Raw genomic sequence first — 27,469 nt, 5'->3', positions numbered from 1 at the left:
TCTTTGCGACCCCATGAATCGCAGCACGCCAGGCCTCCCTGTCCATCACCAACTCTCGGAGTTCACTCAGATTCTCGTCCATTGAGTCCATGATGCCATCCAGCCATCTCATCCTCTGTCGTCCCCTTCTCCTCCTGCCCCCAATCCCTCCCAGCATCAAAGTCTTTTTCAGTAAGTCAACTCTTCGCATGAGGACCACTTGGACAATATTAAATGCACCAGCATTAAAATTATAGTGGTCCCAGAGGAAGAGAAAAAGAAAGGATGAGAAATTTTTTGAAGAGATTATAGTTGAAAATTTCCCCAACATGGAAACGGAAATAGTCAGTCAAGTTCAAGAGGCACAAAGAGTCCCATATAGGACAAACCCAAGGAGAAACATTCCAAGACACATACTAACCAAACTAACAAAGATTAAACACAAAGAAAGAATATTGAAAGCAGCAAGGGAAAAGCAAGTAACATACAAGGGAAACCCCATATGTTTAACAACTGACCTTTCAGCAGAAACTCTGCAAGGCAGAAAGGAATGCCAGGATATATTTAAAGTACTGAAAGGGAAAAATCTACAACTAAGATGACTGTACCCAGCAAGGATCTCATTCAAAATTGAAGAAATCAAAAGCTTTTCAAACAAGCAAAAGTTAAGAGAATTCAGTACCACAAAACCAGCTTTACAACAAATGTTAAAGGGACTTATATAGTCCAGAAATAAAAGAGAAGAAAATGATCTACAAAAACAAACCCCAAACAATTTCAAAAATGGCAAAAGGAACATGTATATCAATAATTACTTTAAATGTAAATGGATTAAATGCTCCAACCAAAAGACACAGACTGGATGAATGCTGTCTACAAAAAACTAATTTTTTCAACTGAAAAATATTAGTTAGCTATGGTGACTCTATTTTTTCAAAGATGTAGTGAGAAACAGGCTAATAATCCTTAGTTCAGTCACTCAGTTGTGTCTGACTCTTTGTAACAACATGGACTGCAGCACGCCAGGCTTCCCTGTCCATCACCTCCTGGAGCTTGCTCAAGCTCATGTCCATCAAATCTTAACATCTGTCATCCCCTTCTTCTCCTGCCTTGAATCTTTCCCAGCATCAGGGTCTTTTCCAAGGAGTCAGTTCTTCACATTAGGTGGGCAAAGTATTGTTCCTAGACTACATATAAATAAGTTTATTTGGTAGAAAATATCTGATTATCTAGCAAAGCTTAATTACTTTTACTTCTACATCTGTCACTTAAAAAAAACACAATTTTTGAAATAGTTTACTTTTATCCTTTAATATAGATTTAATTTTTTACCCCTAATAACAATTCTGATTTCAAAATGTATTTCAGCATTCTCTCTTAAGGTACAAACCTAGTATTTTAAGAGTTGGTGTCTTATTAGGGACTGTTTGTGGACTGATAAGGTTTTTTAGTTTTTCTAAATTCTTGGATTCTGTTTTCTTTCAAGACAATTCACTTCTAGTCATTACATTCCACATTCCTTGTATTTCCTTTATGTTTTTGCTGCAATCATGTTGCCTAAATGCTGCCTTTTTTCCTTCATCGTCTTCTTACCTAACTTGGTGATGTGACAATTACCCTTTATTTGTACTAAAACTGCAGAGTAAGTTCTACTTGATTCATTCCTTATCTGAAAATCTGTCTTCCTTTTGAGATCCGTGTTGATAACTGAATTCTGTAGCACATGGACTGGGGGTAGAGATGCCTGCAGAACCCCAGATGGGTTCAGCAGGAATCTGTGGTCTCTGCACTTGATTGCATCCAAGCTTTCTTACATGTCCTGGACCTGCATTCATTTCACAGTGCCTGGGAGGCATCCATGTCCAGTTTGGGAATGGCCCCTGACTTCAGATAATTTCCCTAACTCAACTCAAAGAAGTTGATCCATTCACCCTGGACAATTCAGTTGTTCTCTCAATACAGTCATTTCTATTTGCCAAAAATAGAGGAGAGAAATACATGTTTTGCCAATTGAATTAAAAGTCTGGAGGTGGGTTTGAGGAGATAGGAGGGAAGGATCTCTGTCAGCAATGCCTGTTTCCAATTTGCTCTCCCATGTATTTCATCTTAACAACTTCTGTTTGATTAAATTGTGGTTAATTAGCTCTGAGTATTTTGTGGGCATGTTTAGATTTCCCTAACAGTTTGATATCCATTAGGGAATCATCAAAATGGTAAAACACAGTGGTTTTCCTTGGCATTTACTGGGACTCAGGATAGGGCAAGCGGAAATATCCACTTCCTCCCTCTTCCAGAATCCCTAATCTCATGCTATGTTTTCTGTTAGCATCCTGAGTGAAATGATTAGTGATATTGGGGGGGGGGGGGAAGGACTGTTTTCTTATCTAATCCCGATCACACTTCCCAACACAAACTGAGCAGAATTCAGAGCTGCTTCAGTTCAGTTCAGTTCAGTCGCTCAGTCATGTCCGACTCTGTGCGACCCCATGAATCGCAGCACGCCAGGCCTCCCTGTCCATCACCATCTCCCGGAGTTCATTCAGACTCACATTCTTTGAGTCAGTGATACCATCCAGCCATCTCATCCTCTGTCGTCCCCTTCTCCTCCTGCCCCCAATCCCTCCTAGCATCAGAGTCTTTTCCAATGAGTCAACTCTTCGCATGAGGTGGCCAAAGTACTGGAATTTCAGCTTTAGCATCATTCCTTCCAAAGAAATCCCAAGGCTCATCTCCTTCAGAATGGACTGGTTGGATCTCCTTGCAGTCCAAGGGACTCTCAAGAGTCTTCTCCAACACCACAGTTCAAAAGTACCAATTCTTCGGCACTCAGCTTTCTTCACAGTCCAACTCTCACATCCATACATGACTACTGGAAAAACCATAGCCTTGACTAGACGGACCTCAGTCAGCCAAGTAATGTCTCTGCTTTTGAATATACTATCTAGGTTGGTCATAACTTTTCTTCCAAGGAGTAAGCGTCTTTTAATTTCATGGCTGCAGTCACCATCTGCAGTGATTTTGGAGCCCAAAAAAATAAAGTCTGACACTGTTTCCACTGTTTCCCCATCTATTTCCCATGAAGTGATGGGACCGGATGCCATGATCTTCGTTTTCTGAATGTTGAGCTTTAAGCCAGCTTTTTCGCTCTCCTCTTTCGCTTTCATCAAGAGGCTTTTTAGCTCCTCTTCACTTTCTGCCATAAGGGTGGTGTCATCTGCATATCTGAGGTTATTGATATTTCTCTGGGCAATCTTGATTCCAGCCTGTGTTTCTTCCAGTCCAGCGTTTCTCAGGATGTACTCTGCATATAAGTTAAATAAGCAGGGTGACAATATACAGCCTTGACGTACTCCTTTTCCTATTTGGAACCAGTCCGTTGTTCCATGTTCAATTTTAGACCACCCCAAATCAATGCATAGCAACATTTTGAAATTTCTATTAAGTTATTTTCTTGCCTTCTAATCATTGTGCTGGTATAATTTTCCTATGCTTGGTGTTCTGTAATTATTTGTTTTTCCCATCTTTTTTTGGGCAGAGATACTTTGTCATCTTGACATCAGTTTGCTATCTTCAAGTTAAAGTCTGGAAAAGATAACTTTTTAAATGACTGAAATATGAAAATATTCACAGAGACACTGTTATATTCAGTGCTGATGGACAAAATCTACCAGAAGAGTAAAAGCAATATAAATACTCTCAATGTTTTCACCCCATGCATTTTTGTCCTCATATCTCTGGTCTATTTTTCTCACCTGGAATTGAAATAATGAGAAAGAACAAGTTTCCTGGTCTCAAGAAATATCCCTCAATATGTCATATTGTTCTGATCATGTGAAGGGAAAGGAAAGCAGAGACCATATAACTGAGAAGGTCCCATCAAGTAAGATTCTGTTTTCTCTTTCACTGTGTCCCCTGAGTAGTCACAGCATATACTATGAAGGTTCTTAGAATGTTCTGGAATCCTAGTGTCTTGTTTTCCATCAGTGAAAGACTTGTTAATCACTAAGAAGGGAATGGTTAGCATGATCAGCATTCTGACAAAAGACTTGCTTTTGCTTCTGCTCTTCACTCCCATGCACACACATTTGGTCATCACGGACTACAGTTACCCTCCAGATGTGTAACTGGAGAAATAGTGTTTAGAGTTTCCTCTTATAGTCTGGCTTCCCTCACTGAGATCACTTCTGTGCCTATATTAATATCTTCCTCTGGAAAAGATAATGGGCACAGTTAAGGAAGTTATCTGTTTCACTGAAGGCAATACCTACTGTTAATAAAGAGTAGAACTGGAAGGCAGATGGCTTTCTAGTTCAGGAAATCAACCAAGTTTCCTAGTCTGGCTTTGTTGCCAAGACTCTCCAATATTCTTCACAGCATAGAGTTACATCAATTTAATAGGTGCCTCACACAAGAGCCAGTTAGGAATGTAGTCTTTCCCCCCCGCCCCGCCCAGCAATGCTGTTGCTGCTAAGTCGCTTTAGTCATGTCCAACTCTGTGCGAACCCATAGACGGCAGCCCACCAGGCTCTGCCGTCCCTGGGATTCTCCAGGCAAGAACACTGGAATGGGTTGCCATTTCCTTTTCCAATGCATGAAAATGAAAAGTGAAAGTGAAGTCGCTCAGTTGTGCCGACTCTTAGCAACCCCATGGACTGCAGCCTAACAGGCTCCCCCGTCCATGGGATTTTCCAGGCAAGAGTACTGGAGTGGGTTGCCATTGCCTTCTCCCCAGCAATGAGTTCCCCTGATTTCATCAAAGTGCCAAGCAGATCGTTGAATTAAACTGCTGCAATAACATCACATTGTCAGGACTGCAAGGTGCAACCTCACAGAGGCATTGGTACCTTTAAAATACTTAACAAGGCTGCACACACAGACACACACACACACACACGTAGGTATGTGCATGTGAAATTCCCTCCATTAAGGAGTTGTGTAATAATTGTAAGGGTGACATTTGATTTCTATTCTAAGAAAGTGATCATTATTAAGATTTATCCCATATTTGGTGAATGCAGTAAAAGATAATGCAATCTAGAAATTACTGGAACAAAATAAAATATATTAAATATTATATTTAAATACACATATATATTAAAAATAATTTATATAACAGAACTGGGCCAGAGTCACTATTTAATAAATGGCAGTTATTGTTATAATAAGAATTCTAAAGGCTTTTCTTTTTTAGCTGTTGTCTTTATATAATGCTAATTTCCAAAAAAGTACCTAAAGGCAGTATTCAATAGAAATATTTTTTAAAACCATGTAGCCATTTAGTGAAAGCTGAGAAAGAGAGGGAGAAAGTTATATTATAAGGTATTTAGGGGTAAATAGGCTACAGAATCATCCAGAAAATACTGAACTAAGGACCTCTATGGCTATTGCACATAAAACTTACCTCTGAGTTTCCTGGAAGTCAAGGAAAGAAGAAAAACATTATGAGTTATAGCTTTGATGGATAAATAACAATGACTCATACCAGTTACTCAGAATAGACCAGTGTTCCCATATCTACACAATCCATCAGAAATTTCTCCTATGGATATTTATATAAGTAGTATGACCCACTTCTGTTTTTTGTGGGGCCTTTTGCATTATGTAAAATTTTCATTCTCAATGTATCTTTGTTGGGAAAATAATTACATAGTCATCCTCTTTAGCAACAGAAAAGGCTACCAAAACAGGAACTCAAGCAGGTTTTTTTGATGCCTGAAACATATTATCTCCAATTGAATAAAACAGGAATTGCAATTATAAGTACATAATTAGGAAGAAAAGAAAACATTTCTTTAGCCTTGACGTACTCTTTTTCCTATTTGGAACCAGTCTGTTGTTCCATGTCCAGTTCTAACTGATGCTTCCTGACCTACATATAGGTTTCTCAAGAGGCAGATCAGATGGTCTGGTATTCCCATCTCTTTCAGAATTTTCCACAGTTATTGTCATCCACACAGTCAAAGGCTTTGGCATAGTCAATAAAGCAGAAATAGATGTTCTTCTGGAACTCTCTTGCTTTTGTGATGATCCAGCAGATGTTGGCAATTTGATCTCTGGTTCCTCTGCCTTTTCTAAAACCAGCTTGAACATCAGGAAGTTCACAGTTCATGTATTGCTGAAGCCTGGCTTGGAGAATTTTGAGCATTACTTTACTAGCATGTGAGATGAGTGCAATTGTGCAGTAGTTTGAGCATTCTTTGGCATTGCCTTTCTTTGGGATTGGAATGAAAACTGAACTTTTCCAGTCCTGTGGCCACTGCTGAGTTTTCCAGATTTGCTGGCATATTGAGTTTAGCTCTTTCACAGCATCATCTTTTAGGATTTGAAATAGCTCAACTGAAATCCATCACCTCCACTAACTTGTTCATAGTGATGCTTTCTAAAGCCTGCTTGACTTCACATTCCAAATTCCTTACCTACTCCCAAATTCCGGTTTCTACAAATATTGCTGTAATTCTCTCAAACATCTAAATAACACACAGTATAAAGAGTTTAAAATATCAATTAATTACTCAGTATTTAGCTAGCCAGTGAGTGGTATGTGTTCTAAGTACAATTATAACATATATAATCAGATACAAATTATATTTTACTTCCATTTTAATAATTTTACTTCATGTATTGTCATATAAATAAAATTGAAAAATGTGATTATATATGTAACTGATACAAATATTATTTATCAAATTAAACTATGAAAAGAAAGTCATTATATGACTAGTTTATAAACTAAAATATAATTTGCCATAGCATTTTTGTATTTAAGTTATACAAATAGCAAATATTTTAACAATGAGAGTTTAGAATGCAGGAGGTAGGTCTTTACATATTTATAACAAAAAGAAAAGGATAATTTCATTTCCAGAATTTTTTCAACATAATGTCACTCCAAGTATTTTTGAATATATTATGAATGACTGAGTGCAGCCTGTTATGTAACATTAGTCAAGGAATAAAATTGTATTCTATATTCTTTATTTTTAATAGGCTAACAAAGGTGAAGCCACTGACAATAATTTTTCCTTTCCACTAAATAGTAATCCGAGTGTCTTTTCAATACATTATTTTTGCTGTCTAGAAAACAATCCTGAAAACTGTAGCAATTATATTTTTAGAACATTTTTAAAATAAGTTATTAAAAAAAGCATTTCAAGTGATTATTAAAAAGGAAATAGGCGGAAAGTCATCAGTACTATAAACTCATGTATACATATTATGTACATATGTGTGTGTATATCTATTTCTACACACAAAGAAAGCTTAATTGGTCATATTATTTATTTTTATAATTCTGCTTTATTAAGATATGAGTATATTCTTTTCTAAAGGAGATTTAGAATGGAAATAATCTTATTAAACTATCTTATAAAAATTTGGAACACATTGAGTTAGCCAAAATGTTCATTCAAGTTTTTTCATAAGACCTTACAGAAAAACACAAATCAACATTTTGGTCAGCCCAATTTTTTGCATACTATTATTTTCCCAAACATTAAAAGAGAATCGATGCTTATGTATGCTTTAAAACATCATTAGTTCAGACTCTGTTAATTTGAAATTTATTATCATTTCCACTAGTATTAACAACACTGAGTCATGCCTCTTTATTGGAATTTGACTTACATAAGGAAACTGCAAAAATAATATGCTGCAACAGAATTAATTTTTTAAAAACCAAATGCACTCACATAATGAGCACCCAGATCAAGTAAAAAAATCTCATCAGCCACAGAGCAGTTAAGAACTATCCTGACTTTTAACACCATCAATTGGATTGGCCTGTCTTTCAACTTTACATAAATAGAAATGTACCATATGCATGCTAGTAAATGTATTACTCTGCTAAGGATTATTTTTACGAGATTGATTCATACTTTTGAGAGTAGTGGTGGTTTCTTCATTCTCACTGGTGTATTTCATTGTGTGAATATATCAACATTTATTTATCTGTTGTTTAATCTCCTACTGATGGGCATTAGAGCAGTTTCTTGTTTGCAGCTGCTATGAAAAATTCTTCTATAAATATTTTGTCTGCCTTTTGGTAAGTATATGTACACATTTTTGTTAGCATAGAAATTGATGGGCCAAAAGATAAGTGTATGTATTCAGCTTTAGTAAATAATGTCAAATGATTTTCCTGAATTTTGCAAGATGATGACATCACTTTGCATACTCACCAAGACTGTATGTGACTTTTGGTTTCTCCACACATTCACTCACACCTGGTACTGACTTTCTTTTTCATTTTAGTCATTCTGGTGAGAGAAACTTGCCTTCTTTATCCATGAAATATATTTTCTAGGCAGAGTAATACTGCAAGTAATGATTACTCATAGTATTGTTGATACAGTTTCTTCCACAGTTGTGACCGTTTCATCATTTGAAAATGATACAGTTTCAGTGCCAAGTGTAGCAGTTAATAAATGCTGGTTGTACATAATTATGCATCGCTTTTTCCTTCTCTCTTATTCAAAACCCTTGGTGTGTAGATGCAACCCTAATCTCTTCTACCTCTGTACTACAGTAAACTAAAGACTGCTGAACAAATACATTAAATTCTTAATGCATTATCCTATTCAGAATCCTTCGTCTTTCATATCATGATACTTACTATTTTAAAAATTGAATTTAGGAGCAAGTGAGGATCAAGTTGAGATCCTTCTAGTAGATGCCATGTCATACCTCATAAATAAGGTAACTGTAACTTCTAGGTTGTTTGGGACGATCCTCCTGGTTTATAGCTCTTGCCCTGAAAAACTGCTACGAACAAAATACTCTAGTTTGAGTGTCTCCAGTTTGCTACTGTGCATTATCATAGAGCACTAAATCTCTGCTGTCACTTCTTTTAAAAGAACATTTAAATGGTGAATTCCTTACTCATAACCAAAGTCAGTATTCCAAGTATTAACTCCAATTGGTTCCAAGTATTAACTCCAATTTGAATTAAAATCTGGTCCTGCCTTTTGGTAACTTACTACTTAAAGTAAATTTCTGCTTCAGGTTTATCTGATTCAGCTCATATTTTATGGACTATTCCATAATGAATGCAGATATTAGTATTTTCCTGCTTATATAATAATATTTGATTCAAAGTTTATCCCATAAAATAAATTTGGAGTTTCATATTTGTCCTTTTTACTGCTTTGAGATCTTCAGCAAAACTTTCAGAGGTTCACTATAGATTCGTGACTGCTTTACCATTATTCCTATTTCCAAATATGAATTCACTTATATATATGATGTGCTTTCTCTCAGTAATATCTTTAACAGTTTTTTTCATTTCATCATTAAATGTTCTCTTAAAGCAACAAAGTATTACATGTTTTTTTAAATGATACTTTAATCACCATTCACATGTTCTTTTAAAAGAAGTGACAGCACAGATTTAATGCTCTAGATAATGCACAATAGCATAAATGAGACAAATAGAGTAAATGAGTGCATATAAATATCAACATCACATCAAAATTCGTTTGGCAATCCTGAAATCACTATAGGATCCTGTTTCATGGAGTGAATCTTTCTATTTATGTGGGTTATTTGATGATGTAGATGTCTGTGTTGACTATTTCTGGCTGTTTTATCAAAATAAAATAGGCAAATGGAGCTTATGGTGCTGACTAGGGATGAAATATATCTCAAAGGCTCAGAATTAACTTCCTCATAAGAAACAAGAATCTGATATTTAATGGGTCAGCTTCCTTTGGTTTACCATAATTAAAATGGTGATAGTACACCACAGTACAGTCTTGTGAATGGTCTTAAATGCATGGCCAGTTCAGTTCAGTTCAGTTCAGTCGCTCAGTTGTGTCCGACTCTTTGCGACCCCATGAATCGCAGCATGCCAGGCCTCCCTGTTCATCACCATCTCCCGGAGTTCACTCAGACTCACGTCCTTTGAGTCCGTGATGCCATCCAGCCATCTCATCCTCAGTCGTCCCCTTCTCCTCCTGCCCCCAATCCCTCCCAGCATCAGAGGTTTTTCCAATGAGTCAACTCTTCTCATAAGGTGGCCAAAGTACTGGAATTTCAGCTTCAGCATCATTCCTTCCAAAGAAATCCCAGGGCTGATCTCCTTTAGAATGGACTGATTGGATCTCCTTGCAGTCCAAGGGACTCTCAAGAGTCTTCTCCAACACCGCAGGTCAAAAGCATCAATTCTTCGGCACTCAGCCTTCTTCACAGTCCAACTCTCACATTCATACATGACCACAGGAAAAACCATAGCCTTGACTAGATGGACCTTAATCGGCAAAGTAATGTCTCTGCTTTTGAATATACTCTCTAGGTTGGTCATAATTTTTCTTCCATAGAGTAAGCATCTTAGTAAATCTGTTATATTCTTTCGAAGTCTTCCAGTCGCAGTGTATCAATAAGCATGTGCCGTGTGCTTAGTCACTCAGTTGTGCACAACTGTTTGTGACCCCATGGACTATAGCCTGTCAAGCTCCTCTGTCCATGGGGATTCTCCATGCCAGAATACTGGAGAGGGTTGCCATGCCTTCCTCCAGGGGATCTTCCTGACCTGGGAATAAAACTGGGATTTCCTGAAGTTACTGGAGGTTTCTTTACCAGCTGAGCTACCAGGAAAGACCATCAATAAGTATTTTGTATCTCAATATCCTTAAGCAAGTAGATCTCAAGATCCTCCCTCTTAAGATACCTCCACCTAGTTAAACTTTTATCAACTATAAATATGCACTCTCAGGTTCAGATTCCAATTCCATTTGGTCGTATTCATAGCTGTATTCGACTTGTGCTCACCCACAACCATGATTTCATTCAATGACGTGTCTAAGAGAGTTTGATCTAACCTGTGAACCAATAATCCAGGGGGTTCTCAGACAGTGTAGAACTAAAGACTTGAGCAGTGAACCATACAAAGAAAGTGATGGTAGATGATCATTAACACCGTAACTGATGTCAACTTGGTTATAATAAAATAAAAAGCTATAGAGACAGATGGTGCTTTAATAAGATTGTTTGAAACCATCTTTTTTCAACATGGTATAAAGTGACTATACTGGTTTGTTTTTCTTTGCATAGTCTATTTTCATTATGCAGCATGTCATGTTGGTGAATGGTGAGCACTTTGAAGCTAGCCAGAACTAATTTTGAATCTATATATCTTTGAATAAGTTTGACTAACACTCTACATCTCAGCATTTTCATACTTATATGAAATATTGGAATAAAAATGATAACTGTTGTTATGCATATTTATGAATGTGATGTGTGTAAAACACTTGTCACAGTACCTGACCTTTAGTAAATGTTCCATAATAGTAGTTATAAATTAGTATTTTTAGTCTTGTTTTCATACTAAAGACAACTCAAAATCAAAGTTGCTTAAAAAAACCTCTACGAAATATAGAAAATTCTCTAGAAATACTACTTATAAAATTTTGATTCTTTTACTCAGGCTGTTAGGAGTTACACAGACCTATTAATTGCAAATAATTAAATCCCAACTTGGGAATATACTGAACAAGAGTGTATGTGTATATATATATGTACACATATGACAACCACACAAAAATATGTATATATATATATTTATAGATTTATATGTATATATGTGTATTTATTGATATGCTTAGCCTGGCAAGACTAGGTCAGATCTTGGTTTTCTCTGTTTATCCCTTTGGCAGCTCTTCCGTATGCTCTGTCACTTATTTCTAGGTTCAAATTCTGAACTCACAACTTCCTAGCTTGTAATTTTGAGCAAGAAACCCAATTTTCTCAAGTCATCTTTTTTTTTTTTTTTTTTTGAAACATAGTACCAGACTGCATGAAGTTGTGAGGGATAAATGAGATGATATTTAATATGTGGCCAAGAGCAGGTAGCTAACCAACTGCACTTCAGTAGTCACTTTCTCTGGAATAGGTTTACCACTACCTACAGACTATTCTCAGAGCCTTTGTAACTGCTGAGTTTCACACTTGAAGCAATTGTTTTTATTAATCATTCCGTGAATCTGTGGAGTGCTAGAAATTTCAGGAGGCTTGCTCATTTTTCCAGTGCTGCCTACAGTGACTCATTAGGAAGAATGTCCTCTGTATTTGGTGTGCTCTTGCTATTTCTTTGGGTACTCCAAATATAGTACTCTTTACTATATTTCTCTCTGAACTATGTTGCCAAAGTGGGAGATTATTTTTTTTTCAGCTCTTGCATTACAAAGGAAGAGGGTTGCATCCAGGCCAGGTGTGATCTGAAAATAATGCCTTGGCTGTACACAGAGATCCAGGATTATTTGTTACTTTCTATGGCTGCAATTCTGAATAATTCTAGTCACAGCTACTTGGGAATTTTCTATCTCTTTTAATCCCACCATTATAAGGACTTTAGAAATAGGCTACTTATCTATATTGAAATAACAAAGGAGTTACAATGACAAAACATTATAGCTTTGTGACTACAAAGAGTATTCTTGATTTCCTGGTTTGTAGGCATATTTATTATTTTCATTTATCCAACAAATATTTATTGAACACCTTCAATATATGCCCATATGTGTTAGGTATTAGGGACTTAGTAGAGAACATGGACTGAGTGTATTAAGGGGGATGTTTTAACTTTGAATAGGATAGCTGGGAAATAACCTGTGAGAAAAAGTTAGGGAACAACCTAGTAGATTTTGGGGGAAAGAGCATTCCTGGTGGGGGGGAAGAACATGTGCAAGTCCTAGAGCAGAAATCTGTCTTCGTGTGGCTTCATATGGGAGAAAGGGGGAAGGTGCAAGAGCAGAGGTTGGAAAAATATCCAGGGACAAGGACAGAATGAGTAGATTCTCATGGGCCATTGTATCAATTTCAGCTTTTACCTTGGGTTATTTACAAACTCAGCTATCTCTGCAACATAGAAGGAAAGGAGTACACATGTGGTGAGGTTGTACAGACAGGCAAATATTTAGCCACACTGCTGAGCACAATTGTTAAAGAAATTGGAAGTGGCCACTATCATTAGAGGGCCTTCCTGTTTGCTCAGACAGTAGAGAATCTGCCTGCAATGCAGGAGACCAGGGTTCAATCCCTGGTCAGGAAGATCCCCTGGAGAAGGGAATGGCTACTCACTCTGCTATTCTTACCTGGAGAATGTCATGGACAGATGAGCCTGGCAGGCTACAGTCCACAGGGTTGCAAAAAGTCAGACATGACTGAGCAATTAATGCTAACACTATCAATAGAAGCAAAGGTGTCTATGCAGGTATGTGGGTCAAATTCCAGCCTTTTGGGTATTTACCACAAAGAATCGAAATCAGGATCTCAAAAAGTTATCTGCACTCTCATGTTTATTACAGCATTATTTACAATAACCAAAGTATAGAAACAACCTAAATATTCTTCAACAGATGAATTGATAAAGAAGCTGTGATATGTACATGCAACACACATACAATAATACAAGAATATTATTTAACCTTAAAGAAGGAAATCCTGCCAGTGCAACAAAAGGGATAAACCTAAAGGACATTATGTTAAGTGAAATAAGCCAATCATGGAAGGACAAATGCTACATAATTCTATTTATAGGAAGTATGTAAAATAGTCCAACTCAGAAACAGAAAGGAGGATCGTGATTGCCAGAGGCTGAGGGTAGAGAAAAAGGTGAAGTTGATTTTCAACAGTATAATGTTTCAGTTATGTAAGATGAATAAGTTCTAGAAATCTGTTCAACATTGTGCCTACCATTACAGATACTGTATTATGCACTCAAAAATTTATTGAGTACATCTCATGTTGAGGTCTTGCCACAAAAAAAAGAAAAAAGAAAAAGAGTTCTTCCAGGTATATACTCCCAAGCCTTATACTATTTATCACAATGCTTAAAATTCAATCCTTTTTGATTATCCTTCAAGCCTCAAAAATTATTTGTATCTTCAAAAGCACTTTCATAAGATCTGAATATTTGATGAAGAGAATGGTACATTTAACAAGGAAAATATGGCTGAGATAAAGGATCTTTGGTAATGAGAAAACAAGTTCAATGATCACTTAAAATCTGGTAAATGCTTAACTGTTAGACATCTATGTGTACAGTGGTCAGTTAGGACAGTTGAAAGTAAAAACCAAGACTTGATCACTTATTATGATGGAACAAGAAAGAGACAAAAGTGATGCCAATTCCCTAGTATTTCATTTTTCCCCAGGGAATGCTACCAGGTCGATGCAGGGTTCAGCAAAAGGATTCTGTCTCTTAAAGGACCCGTGAGATGGTTGAGTGGCATCACAGACTCAATGGACATGAGTTTGAACAAACTCTGGGAGATAGCGAAGGACAAGGAAGCCTGGCGTGCTGCAGTCCATGGGTCACAAAGAGTCACAGATGACTTAGTGAATGAACAACAATGGACTAATGGGCTGAAGGGATGCGGTGAAGGGGAAGGGCTAGGAATGACTGAATCAAAGCAGCAAAATTACATCAGCCAAAGTTCAGAATAAAGGAGTTTATGGTGGAAACACCTGAGAAGTGCATCAGCCGAGGCCCCCAAGGAGGCCTCCAAATAGAATTTCACAGCCAAGAATGGAGATATGCATATAAGCATGGCTGGCCCAGAGGGACTGGAGTCCTTCACCACAACTGCCTCCAAAAACTTCAGTGCATTGCCTATGTACTGAGCTTAGTGTGTGAGAAGGACAGCTGCCCCAGTGAAGTCTGCCATGCAAAGCTTTGTCATTGCCAAATGGGAAGGCCTGAAAGACTACCTAGAATTTTGGCCTGAAGCTGGATTCCACTTACTAATGACTGTTAAGGAAAACAGAAACATGTATACTATCATGTAAGAAACGAATCGCCAGTCAAGGTTCGATACAGGATACAGGATGCTTGGGACTGGTGCACTGGGATGACCCAGAGAGATGATACGGGGAGGGAGGTGGGAGGGGGGTTCAGGATTGGGAACTCATGTACACCCGTGGCGGATTCACATCAATGTATGGCAATACCAATACAGTATTGTAAAGTAAAATTAAAAAAAAAGAAAAACAGAAAAGAAAATCTATAAGCAGGGAAATGGGTTTATAACATGAACAAACTTCATTCATTTTCCTACAAATGACCCTGAGTGAATTTTATTTGAGCCACTTTAGACGTTTTCATTAGCTGAAAGAAAATTTGGTCAGCGAAAAATAGAAATAATATTACGTAAAAGACTGTCAATCTATATTCTGATGTTTTCTTCCATATTACTGGAAAAAGTGAAGATGAATCATCTAAATCAATGTTGCCCTAAGGGAAGAACTCCAACAAGAATAATGTATCTTTAGAGGTATAATTTCTTTTAAATAAAACTGTTAGAAGTGGATGCAATTTTGTCCATCATTATTGGTGAAATTTTAACCATTATATCTATAATGTATGCTTACTTGATAAACCTGGCAGATAAACACATGATGATTGCTTTAAAATAAAAGGAACACTTTCCTTGATTTCATCATCTTACTATTATTAGTAAGCATGAGATATTGACACAGATAAAATTTAAAATAAAAAATAAAAATAATATTGGAATTACTTGGTTAAAAGTGCTACTGCAGATATCCAACTGTCCCCCAAATAGGAATATATTAACATAATCAAATATACCCCCAAATATTTGTTTGAGATTTCAAATAGTGAAAAATGTGTTAATAAATTTGTATTTTACAAGTTTAAACATTCTAGCAAACTTGAGTGAAATATGATATACCCCACACCCCAAATTGGATTTGGTTCTAATTTTCTTTACTAACAACAATAACAACAAAAATCTAGATTGTCTCAGAAGTAAAAATAGCACAGTAATCAGAAAAATTAAGCATTACAAGTAGCAATTATATATTAATTTCTGAACTTATATCTATATTTATAAAATTAGGAACTAGGTAAAATAATTTCAAATTTTTCACATTTTATGTTGATCAGATAAAGCATTAAGGTTAACTCACAGCCATAACCTAGCTGGAAAAGCCCAGGGCCTGCTGAGAGAATAAAGGAACTGTGATGCAAAGGACTTGTAGGAGCTAAGGCACCTACAGCCCTGAGAAGGCAGGATCCTCCTAAGCGTGCTTGATCCGAAGGTTCCAAGCATATAGGTTAATAAAACAGAGTTTATCCTTGTGGGAGCCACTCCTTGCAAATACAAACTAATCAAAGTTTACAATGATGTGTTAGTATATTTGTAAAGAGATTTGCCATTTGAATGGAGATTTCCAAACAAGATCAAGGAGAGATAAGAAAGCCTTCCTCAGATATCAATGCAAAGAAATAGAGGAAAACAATAGAATGGAAAAGACTAGAGATCTGTTCAAGAAAATTAGAGATCCCAAGGGAACATTTCATGCAAAGATGAGCACCATAAAGGACAGAAATGGTATGGACCTAACAGAAGCAGAAGATATTAAGAAGAGGTAGGCAAGAATACACAGAAGAACAGTTAAAAAAAGAATCTTCATGAGCCAGATAACCACGATGGTGTGATCACTCACCTAGAGCCAGACACCCTGGAATGCAAAGTCAATTCAGCTTTAGGAAACATCACTACAAAGCTAGTGGAGGTGATGGAATTCCAGTTGAGTTATTTCAAATCCTAAAAGATGATGCTGTGAAAGTGCTGCACTCAATATGCCAGCAAATCTGGAACACTCAGCAGTGGCTACACGACTGGAAAAGTTCAGTTTTCATTTCAATCCCAAAGAAACGCAATGCCAAAGAATGTTCAAACTACCACACAATTGCATTTATCTCATATGATAGTAAAGTAATGCTCAAAATTCTCCAAGCCAGGGTTCAACAATACTTGAACCATGAGCTTCCAAATGTTCAATCTAAATTTAGAAAAGGCAGAGGAACCAGAGATCAAATTGCCAACATCTACTGAATCATCGAAAGAGCAAGAGAGTTCCAGAAAAACATCTATTTCTGCTTTATTGACTATGCCAAAGCCTTTGACTGTATGGATGACAACAAACTGTGGAAAATTCTTAAAGAGATGGGAATACCAGACCACTTGACCTGCCTGCTGCTAAATCGGTATGCAGGTCAAGAAGCAACAGTTAGAACTGGACATGGAAAAACAGACTGGTTCCAAATCAAGAAAAGTACGTCAAGGCTGCATATTGTCACCCTGCTTATTTAACGTCTATGCAGAGGACATCATGAGAAATGCCAGTCTGGATGCAACACAAGCTGGAATCAAGATTGCTGGGAGAAATATCAATAACCTCAGACATGCAGATGACACCACCCTTATGGCAGAAAGTGAAGAGGAACTAAAGAGCCTCCTGATGAAAGTAAAAGAGGGGAGTGAAAAAGTTAGCTTAAAGCTCAAGATGCAGAAAACTAAGATCATGGCATCCAATCCCATCACTTTATGGCAAATAGACAGGGAAAAAATGGAAACAATGAGGGACTTTATTTTTGGGGGCTCCAAAATCACTGCAGATGGTGACTGCAGCCATGAAATTAAAAGATGCTTTCTTCTTGGAAGAAAAGTTATGACCATCCTAGACAGCTTTACCAACAAAAGTTCATCTAGTAAAGCTATGGTTTTTGTAGTAGTCATGTATGGATGTGAGAGTTGCACTATAAAGAAAGCTGAGTGCTGAAGAATTGATGCTTTTGAACTGTGGTGTTGGAGGAAACTCTTGAGAGTCCCTTGGACTGCAACGAGATCTAACCACTCAGTCCATCCTAAAAGAAATCAGTCCTGAATATTCATTGGAAGGACTGATGCTGAAGCTGAAACTCCAATACTTTGGCCACTTGATGTGAAGAACTGATTCATTGGAAAAGACGCTGATGCTGGGAAAGATTGAAGGCAGGAGGAGAAGGGGATGACAGAGGATGAGACGGTTGGATGGCATCACAGATGCAATGGACATAGGTAGGTTCCGGGAGTTGGTGATAAACAGGGAAGCCTGGTGTGCTGCAGTCGATGGGGATGCAAAGAGTCTGGCACAACTGCGCAACTGAACTGAACTGACTTACCATTATTAACTCAAAAGTATTGTCGCATTTGAAGGTCGAGAGAAAGTAGTGGTCCCAGGACTGTACGTAGTCTCCTCAGTCCATGAAATTCCCCAGGCAAGGATACTGGAGTAGGTTGCCATTCTTTTCTCCAGGGGATTTTTTTGATGCAGGGATTGAATGTGGGTCTTCTGAACTGCAGGTGGGTACTCACCATATCAGTCATCTGTGAATATTCTGGGTTTTTTTCATCTTAACTTTAAAAGACTTGCTTACAATGATTAAATGGTTGAGTTGTCCTTTTCTTCATGAAATAATATGAATCATGTAATTTGTACACATTTAATCAAATAAAGTGATGTCCTCATTTCACTTGACATCTTTGTATCCTGTAAGCGTGGTCCTGTACTAATGGGACTAATAAAAGAGAGATATGATGAAAACAATGGTGTAAGAAGGGCAACTTGATAACTTGTACTCTGACCCAAATCACTGAAATGAACTGTGTCCAGGCCCAGAAATGTTGCATGCAAAAAAAAACAACAATAACAACAACAACAAATCTCATGGCAAGTTTTTAGCTGATCTAGTATTCTTGGGGAAACAGAAATAATATTTTTCATCTGGCCAAATGTGCTGTTAATAATTCTGGTCTCTGATCATTTGAAATCTTTTTTCATTTCATTATTTTTTTTTTCTGTTCTATGATCTCTCTTCCACACTTGTAACTTTTTCCATCTACATCTAATTCTAATCACATGATTTTTAGATGTGCTCGATCATTGTACTGTATGGTTTCAATTAAATAGTCTATATTAAAAAAGTGCCTCAATAAAGTACAAATTTAATTTGCCACAAATGTCTGTAGGAATATAGTATAATGTAGTGGGGTATGCACACAATAGCAAATTTATATTATAAAACTTTTAACGGTAAAAAATTGTTCAATAATAAGAGAAAAGTATACAATTAAAAGTAATTCTGTCTCTCACCTCTAAGATTGGCAAATTGTTTTATCTCCCCAGGAGCACTATTTTTTAATTTATTTTTGTTTTCTGAACACTTCCTATGCATGTATATTCATTCCAATTTCATTTTCATATTCATATTTTGTTTTATTTGAGCATTATCAAGGTAATTGACTTCTTTTTCAGTAATATCTATTCTTTTTAATACTGCAGCTATTTTTCAATTTCTTAAATAATTTTACTTTTTCTTGGATTCCTGAGCTGTGCCAGTTCTGTCCTTATATGGCCTCATCATATCTTCTTTGAAGCCAGTTAACTGTCATTAGACCTTCTTTTTATTACGTAAGTATGTAGTCTATAGTTGATTTTAAACCGATATTATTCTATCTCAATAATTTCTTCTGTTTGATAGTCTTTGCAATGTTTTTTAACTAATCTTTATTAGAGTATAGTTGCTTTACTATGTTATGTTAGTTTCTGGTGTGCATCAAAGTGAATCAGTTAAATGTACATATATATCCACTTTTTCTTAGATTTTCTTCCCATTTAGGTTACCACAGAGCATTGAGTACAGTTCCCACTGATATATTTGAGTGTTTTTAAATTTTTATATTAATTATATTTCTTTGCTTAAGTATTTTTTGCAATTATGTTGCATACCTCATATACTTTATCTTTCTGATTATTACTAATCTTGGAATGACAGATGTTTCTGATCCTGCTTGCTGCTTAACAATAAATAGTGTTTGATCTGAGTCAGGGTATTGCACTGGAAAAGCATACATATGGAATTTGGGTCAGTTACACAAATTCATTAACATACTTCTCTTGGGTATGTTTCTACTCAGTGACAGCAGAAGGTATTTTTGACTCCCAGCAGAACCCTGTATGTCACATGTCCTTTACTAGTTTTTTACTTCTTAGTTGCCAGAGAGTTGAAGTTTTAGAAATGATATGTACTCACTGTGCTTCTCCATCCTCTTTGTGCAGTGACAAGAGCCTCAGGCAAAGACAATGTATTCCTGATATTCTTCATCTTACCCCACTTCCTTTGTCAATCCATGGTGTCACATGGGCACAGAGAGTATCCTGTAGCCTTTATTTATCAAGTGGCCTGATTTTTCCAAAGAAAGTACCACTGGTTTCCCCCTCTCTCCTGCCAAGGGCATGCCTCCTACTTGGGAGTTCTCTGTGTCCTGTTTGAGATCTAAAATGGTTTACATCCTGAGTATTAGACCTCAGTTTGGCCCATATTTCAGTATATTTGGCAGTAGTTCTTAACAGTTCCATTCAAAATAAAACTTATTTTTCTCTTAAGTTTTCATTCCACTAATTTCAGAGAAGAAAACAGAGGTCACAATGACTTGAAACATTAACTGTTAACCAGCAAATGTCACACTGAGTTTATTAAAGAAAGTTTCCATCCATTGCTTTGCCATTATAAAGGAAATAGTAGGCAATGTTTTCTGAATGTTTACTTATTTTAAAAATTCTTTAGAAATAACTTGTGTCACATAAAAAAAGTTCTCATTTGAAAGGTTTCTAAAATAACGTTAATTAATGAACATTTAAATATTTTTTAAACATGGACATTTATGTTCATAATAATACAGTTTGGGATGAAACCAATGATGGGGAGTTAGACTCAATTTACTGTTTTTTTTTTTGTTTTTTTTTTTTTAACCAGAGTGGGAAACAAGAAATGAATAATACTATTAGGGAAGAAAAATCACAGGACAAGTTTTATATAAGCTGTCCTTATTCTGAAATAATAATCATTATACACACACACACACACATATATATATATAATTAGCTAATAAAGGAAAATTTGGGGTGCATCAAACGGTAAAGCGTCTGTCTACAATGCGGGAGAGCTGGGTTCAATCCCTGGGTCAGGAAGATCCGCTGCGGAAGGAAATGGCAATCCACTCCAGCACTATTGCCTGGAAAATCCCTTGGACAGAGGAGCCTGGTAGGCTACAGTCCATGAGGTCGCAGAGTCAGACACGACTGAGCAACTTCACTTTCCTTTTCCTTTCCTTTCCATGTGTTCTCAGAATAAATATAGTAAGTTTTGGCTGTGACTGTCTAATTTGTTGAGTTAGTTTTGGTTTTAGTTTAGTCGCTCAGTGTCTGACTCTTTGAGACCCCATAGACTGTAGCCTACCAGGCTCCTCTGTTCATGGGATTTTACAGGCAACAGTACTGGAGTGGGGGTTGTCATTCCCTTCTCCAGGGGATCTTCTCCACCCAGGGATCGAACCTGAGTCTCCCACATTGTAGGCAGACACTTTACTGTCTGAGCCACCAGGAAAGTCCTAGTTTTGATTTAAATGACTATGCTGCTGCTGCTGCTAAGTTGCTTCAGTCGTGTCCGACTCTGTGCGACCCCAAAGATGGCAGCCCACCAGGGTCCCCCATCCCTGGGATTCTCCAGGCAAGAACACTGGAGTGGGTTGCCATTTCCTTCTCCAATGCATGAAAGTGAAAAGTGGAAGTGAAGTCGCTCAGTCGTGTCCGACTTCTAGCGCCCCCATGGACTACAGCCTACCAGGCTCCTCCATCCATGGGATTTTCCAGGCAAGAATACTGGAGTGGGTTGCCTTTGCCTTTTCCGTTAAATGACTATATAATGACTCAAATAAATATTGGATAGTGGGAAATTTACACAAAAAGGAAAGACATTTGATCTTTCTTGCAGTATAATTATAAGGGTGATCTGATGGTCAGAATTTTTTTTATGCTATCATGGACTGTCAGGAGTTGCTTCCCAAGAAGTTGTGTTTTGTATGTTGGGCAAGTCCATGCCTAGTCTATTTTAGAGATGAAAAGGAGATTTCAGGGATGTTACAGTCAGCTGAATTTGTTTCCTAGAATACTATGGTTTTTTATCCAATCAGCAATTGACTCCTAGCTTAAAAGTCAGGTTGGCCTCATCTTTATATCGAGAGGTTATATTTCAACATATGTTCATGAGTATTTTCATTTACTTCAAAATAAAAGGAAGGAGCTTATGTATCTATTTTATAAGATTTGATTAACTGATCAAGTCAGAGTCCATTAAATTTGTTCATGTTCTTAAATAAGTTCTAAATTTGGTAGGTAACTTCTACTGGAATTTTTTTTTTCCAATTTAGAGTAATTTTTGATAGAAATTAGTTATGTTTCTGTCTTGTTATTTTATCTTCTTAGTAAATTAAGTAGCTATCCACTGAAGTGATTCTCCCTTCCACTTAAAAATCTTGTTCTTTCTTCTTCCCATATCTGGGTCCTTTCTAATATCACTTAACCATCCTAGCATTCCAAGTACTCTTTCATCACATCTGAAATTCCACGTCAGAATTTGCATGTATAAAAATGCACATACAGTCCAATCTCTGTGGTGTGGTAGATACAGTTTATGTTGCAGGCATATTTTAAACATAGAAAAATGTTAATCCCAAGAATATTACATTTAGAAAGCTCAAGGCAACTACAGGAGAATTTTCCTGAAGCTGTTCATTATAAGCCTAAGCATGCTCAGGGTTCCCCTGTCACTCAGATGTCATCTGGAGTATTTTACATTAGCAGTAGGCAGATGTTTTACTCACTTTAAAATGGTAATTGTTTTGAATAACCATTTTTTGTAGATTGCCTATAAAACTCAACAATTATTGAGTTCTGAAATATGATTTACCATGTAAATACTAAAATTAACCTATGAGCCAAGAGTTTTGTTAGTCATAAAATATTCTATTAGATCAGTAAGATACTTAGCAAGTTGAATAACACTATATATGTATATGCATACACATATGCACACACATACACAAATAAAAATGTAGAGAGAGATATACAACAGTCTTAAGTCAAATTCAACTCACAATCAGGTGGTTAAGTTTGTGGATTTTATCTTTAAATAATTAGGTTTAACAACCACATGCTATTGAAAACCAATGTCTGGAAGCCAACTTATAATTGTGAAAAATCCTTTGTCACAATATCAGATTTGAAAGATGTATTTTGGAAGTTTGTAAAATAAAGTTGTTTGGAGTGTGTGAAATATCTTAATTTTTTAAAGCAAGTATTATGATATAAACAATATGCTGTCTTTGTATGCGGATGGGCAGAGAGAAAGGACTCTTATAAAAAGTTTATATATTTATATAAGCTCATTTGTGGAAGAAAAATCGTAGACAAGGTGAAACAGATGATGGCGATACATAATACATGTCAGCTGGGTATTATTGTTCACTTGCTGCTAGGCTGGGATGATTCAGCATCTGGAGCAAGGACAGTAGAGAGTCTTCCCAACAGTGGTCACAGATGAGAAGTCAACTTGAACTGCAGGGCACTAATGTCCAAGTAAGCTGGCAACATCTGGTAAATATTTGGGTGAATAATTAAATGTTAGGGTTGGAGAGGAAGAGAAAGTAACTCATATAAAACCTTCACTAACTTCCAAAGTCTTCTTAAATGATTTGATAGTGGATGTACATATAAAATGATTATGTTAACACTGGAGTTTGAGAGATACAGGAAAAAGTAGTATGTAATTCACTGAAGCAATATATTAATGAAATTTAAAATTGGAAATTGAATAAATAAATAACATTAACATGAACTTGGCAAAGTATGACATTATTTTCAGATAAAATTATGACTAATTTAAACTCTAAAACTATACATTCAAGGAGCGCTTTTTTTTTCAAGCGCTTAATTCTCATTTTTTCTAAATCTGAGTCCATATCAGTGAAGCTTTAGTGGGAGTGGACCCCCAATCGGCCTGAGAATGCAGGGATATTAATACCATAAACACAGTTCTCCTTGAACCACATGGAGATGTGAAGGATGGGGAAGCCTGGCATGCTGCAGTCCATGGGATCGCAAAGAGTCGGATACAACCAAGAAACTGAACAGCAATGAACCACATACAGAATATACAAGATAATGAATGTCAAGTTCAGCTCCTCATTCAATTCAGTAGAAAGACCTACACTTAGATGGCATCCTTGCCCACTGAAATTATTCCTAAGCTAATACTCATAACAGTTGTATGAATCATTTCTCTATCTAATAACTGACTAGGGCAAAAAGATTTTTCACTCTTCTATTTTGCCTTTTTACCAAAAAAATGAGTTCCAAATGATATGATACATGTTTTCACTCTGTATTCTTTGTAGGTTTTTAATAACACTATAAAATGTTTATAAAACATATAAAAGTTGTCAGCTCAACTTGGTTGCAATTTTCCTTTCTTTTCAGCTCAGGAAAACTGAAAAATTCACATTTGAGAGTTTATTCATTTGCACATCTGTGAATTATCTTATCTTTGTAGTAGACTCAACATGGGGTATTAAACTTCTTTGACGGCTCCACTCCATCTTTAAGAAGCAAACAGAAAAATATCACATAAATAAAAGGAAACACCCACTCTGGAGTGGCTTTGCTTGAAGTATATCTTTGGTCTTTAGTTTAACTTATCCTTTAAAAATAAAACCTTTTAGAATATATACTTTTTGGAGGAAAATTACTCATGAATAAATTTTAAGAATATGCATGATAAGTAAAATAGGAAAATACAATTAAAATAAAAATGTTTAAATCACCACTTTAAGGTATTGAATAAATTTGTTTCCTAAAATTAATACAATAACAATAGGTTTTCACAGATCTCGAAATATAAAGTATTTGTTCCTATCTGCACTTTATGGTTTTTGTTTGGGCTTTTTTTGCTCATTTGCTTGTTTGTTTTGATGGGGACACCAACCATTCATTCATTAATTAGTTCATGTATTCATTAAAAAGATGTGTTGAGTGTTCTTCCAGCGAGCAGGGTCTGTGCTGAGAATGTTTATCAAGTATTAGACCTTCATATAGCTAAACTGTCTTGTGTTGAATTTGACATTTAGAGCACAAATTTAAGTAAATGCCAGGGATTTACTCTGAAGATGTAGCAATTTCCTCTTCTTGAGACTGTTTGTCCTTTTTGGTTCTGCACAGTTCAGTCGAAAAACATTTGTACAGACTTCTAGTGGCTGATTCCCATAACTAAATTGTGTAATTCAAATGTAGCCATAAAATTCTATGAGGACAGGATATGATTCATCCTTTGCTTAGTGTCTTAGACTCTACTTCTCCTCCTTTTTTTTTTTTTTTGTATAATTTTTTTTTTCTTTCACTAGTGTGGGATGCATGAGTTCTAATGTCAGCAGCAACATCTTACATTTATTATGCTAGTCTTCTTTGGAAAAACACCAGACAATATGTTTTCTTCACCATGTCATTGAAACAAGGTTCAACAAAGTCATACAAAAATTAAAACTATTTTTGTAAAATGACTTCTGTATACATTTTGACAGTGTAGCCTCACCCTAAATGTCATTCCCCAAATATGAGATTACCCTTCCTTTTGCTACTAAGTAAATGTCTTAAATATCAGTGGCTATATGTAAAATTCCTCATCATTTTACATGCTTTTTGCTTCAAAGGGTTAAATATTTCTCCTTAACTGTTTTCATGGCTAGTAGCTTGACACTTAGGTATAATCCTATGGGTCTTTCTTGAGAACTTGTTTGTATGCTTTGTCTGTCAGTCATGTCCTACTCTTCGCGACCCCCTGAACTATATGGCCTGCCAGTCTCCTCCGTGCATGGGATTCTCCAGGCAAGAATACTGGAGTGAGTTGCCATTCCCTTCTCCAGGGGATCTTCCTGACCCAGGGATTGAACCCAGGTCTCCTGCACTGCAGGCAGGTTCTTTACTGTCTGAGCCACCAGGAAAACTCATACCAAAACCTCCACTCAAAACCCAGCCCCACTCCTTCTTCCTACCTTCACTCCCATGCCTGCTTTTTCATAGAATTCTACTGCATGGCAGGAACAAGGTGCCCATGGGAACCCTGGCACCTGTTTGTTTTGTCTACCCAAGTCTTTTGCATAATCCTTTGGTGGATTTTTCAACAGAGTCCTTTTAATAAAGTCATGCTGCCACTTGAGTAAGGAAATAAATTCAAGCATTAGAATGGAATAAGGGAATGGAATAATTCCCTGATACCTTTACGTAAGTTAAAAACAATCCTATAATGGATCTTGAAATAACAATTCATATGTATTACATCTCCTGTGCCAGAAACACTATTGACAAAAGACAGACTTTATTTCCTAAATGGGAAGGGTGAGTTGGAAAAGAAACCTCTCTTTTCAGGAGAGTTTTACTCTTTAACTTGAAATGCTTTTTAAGTGGAGGGCCCTGAGGGCACATAAAGAGAGACCTTAAGTGTGTGTAAGGATACGATTAAGGAAATTGATTTCCAGAGCCTCAAATTCTGTGTATTCTCTTTCCGGGGAAAATGCTCGTTATGAAGGGGACATATCTGTTCTCCTTTCCCAGCTACCCTTAGGCAATCACCTTTTCCTTTCTTTCTTCTTTTTCTTTTTTTTTTTTTTTCTCCACTCCTTTCCCCTTCCCCAGTATTGCACATTGCATTTTCCAGAAATGCAGACATGCTCCCAGATCCTACAGAAAAACCTCCTTAATCAAGGTACCACAACCCTTCTTCCCATCTGTCTCATTAGTAGATTCATTTCCAGTAGCATTTCTATTTTTTTATGTTTTATAATTGTTGTGCTAAGTTGCTTCAGTCATGTCTGACTCTGCGACCCTATGGACTGCAGCCCGCCAGGATCCTCTGTCCATGGGACTCTTCAGGCAAGAATACTGGAGTGGCTTGCCATTTTCTTCTCCTTACAATTGTTACTTACAATGATTTATAATATTGTCCTGAACAATTGTTAATGATAATTATTGCGACATAATTAATTCCAGAAGAAATTTTAGACACTTACAATTGATGTTCAAAGAAAATTTTAAATAAATGTCTTTTTGATGAGGCCTTTTTACTGCAGAGAAATATGATATAGTGTTTAATAAATACATTCAAGCATAAAAAATATGAGAATGGAAATCTGTAGGTAAAATTGAATAAAAATAAAATTTCATTGAGGAAAAAGCAATCAGATTTTTTGAATATTAAAAAAGTATGTTTGCATATCTTTAACTGAATTATGGGATAATGGTATCATTGTGATTATATTTATACTCCTTTGGGATTTTCTTTTCTAATTTTTATTGAAGTATAGCTGCTGTACAATATTATATGTTTTGTTTGTTTATTTTAGTCACTAAGTTGTGTCCTACTCTTTTGTGACTCCATGGACTGTAGCCCACCAGGTTCCTCTGTCCATGCAATTTACCAGGCAGGAATACTGGGGTGGATTGCCATTTCCTTCTCCAGAGGATCCTCCCAACCCAGAGATCAAACTTATGTCTCCTGCATTAGTAGATGGATTCTTTACCACTAAACCACTGGGGAAGATCCATTATATAAGTTACAGGTATATAATATACTGATTCCTAATTTTTAAAGATTATGCTTCATTTATAGTTATTATAAAATATTGGCTAAATTCCCCATGTTATACCATATATTCTAGTAATTTATTTTATACCTAATAGTTTGTCTGTCTTACTCCCCTCCCACATGTTGCCCCTTCTCCCTTTCCTCTCTCAACTGGTAACCACTGGTTTGTTC

This window comes from Budorcas taxicolor, chromosome 7 (assembly GCF_023091745.1).
Source record: "Budorcas taxicolor isolate Tak-1 chromosome 7, Takin1.1, whole genome shotgun sequence".
NCBI classification, from domain to species: Eukaryota; Metazoa; Chordata; class Mammalia; order Artiodactyla; family Bovidae; genus Budorcas; species Budorcas taxicolor.
This window is presented reverse-complemented; position numbering follows the sequence as displayed.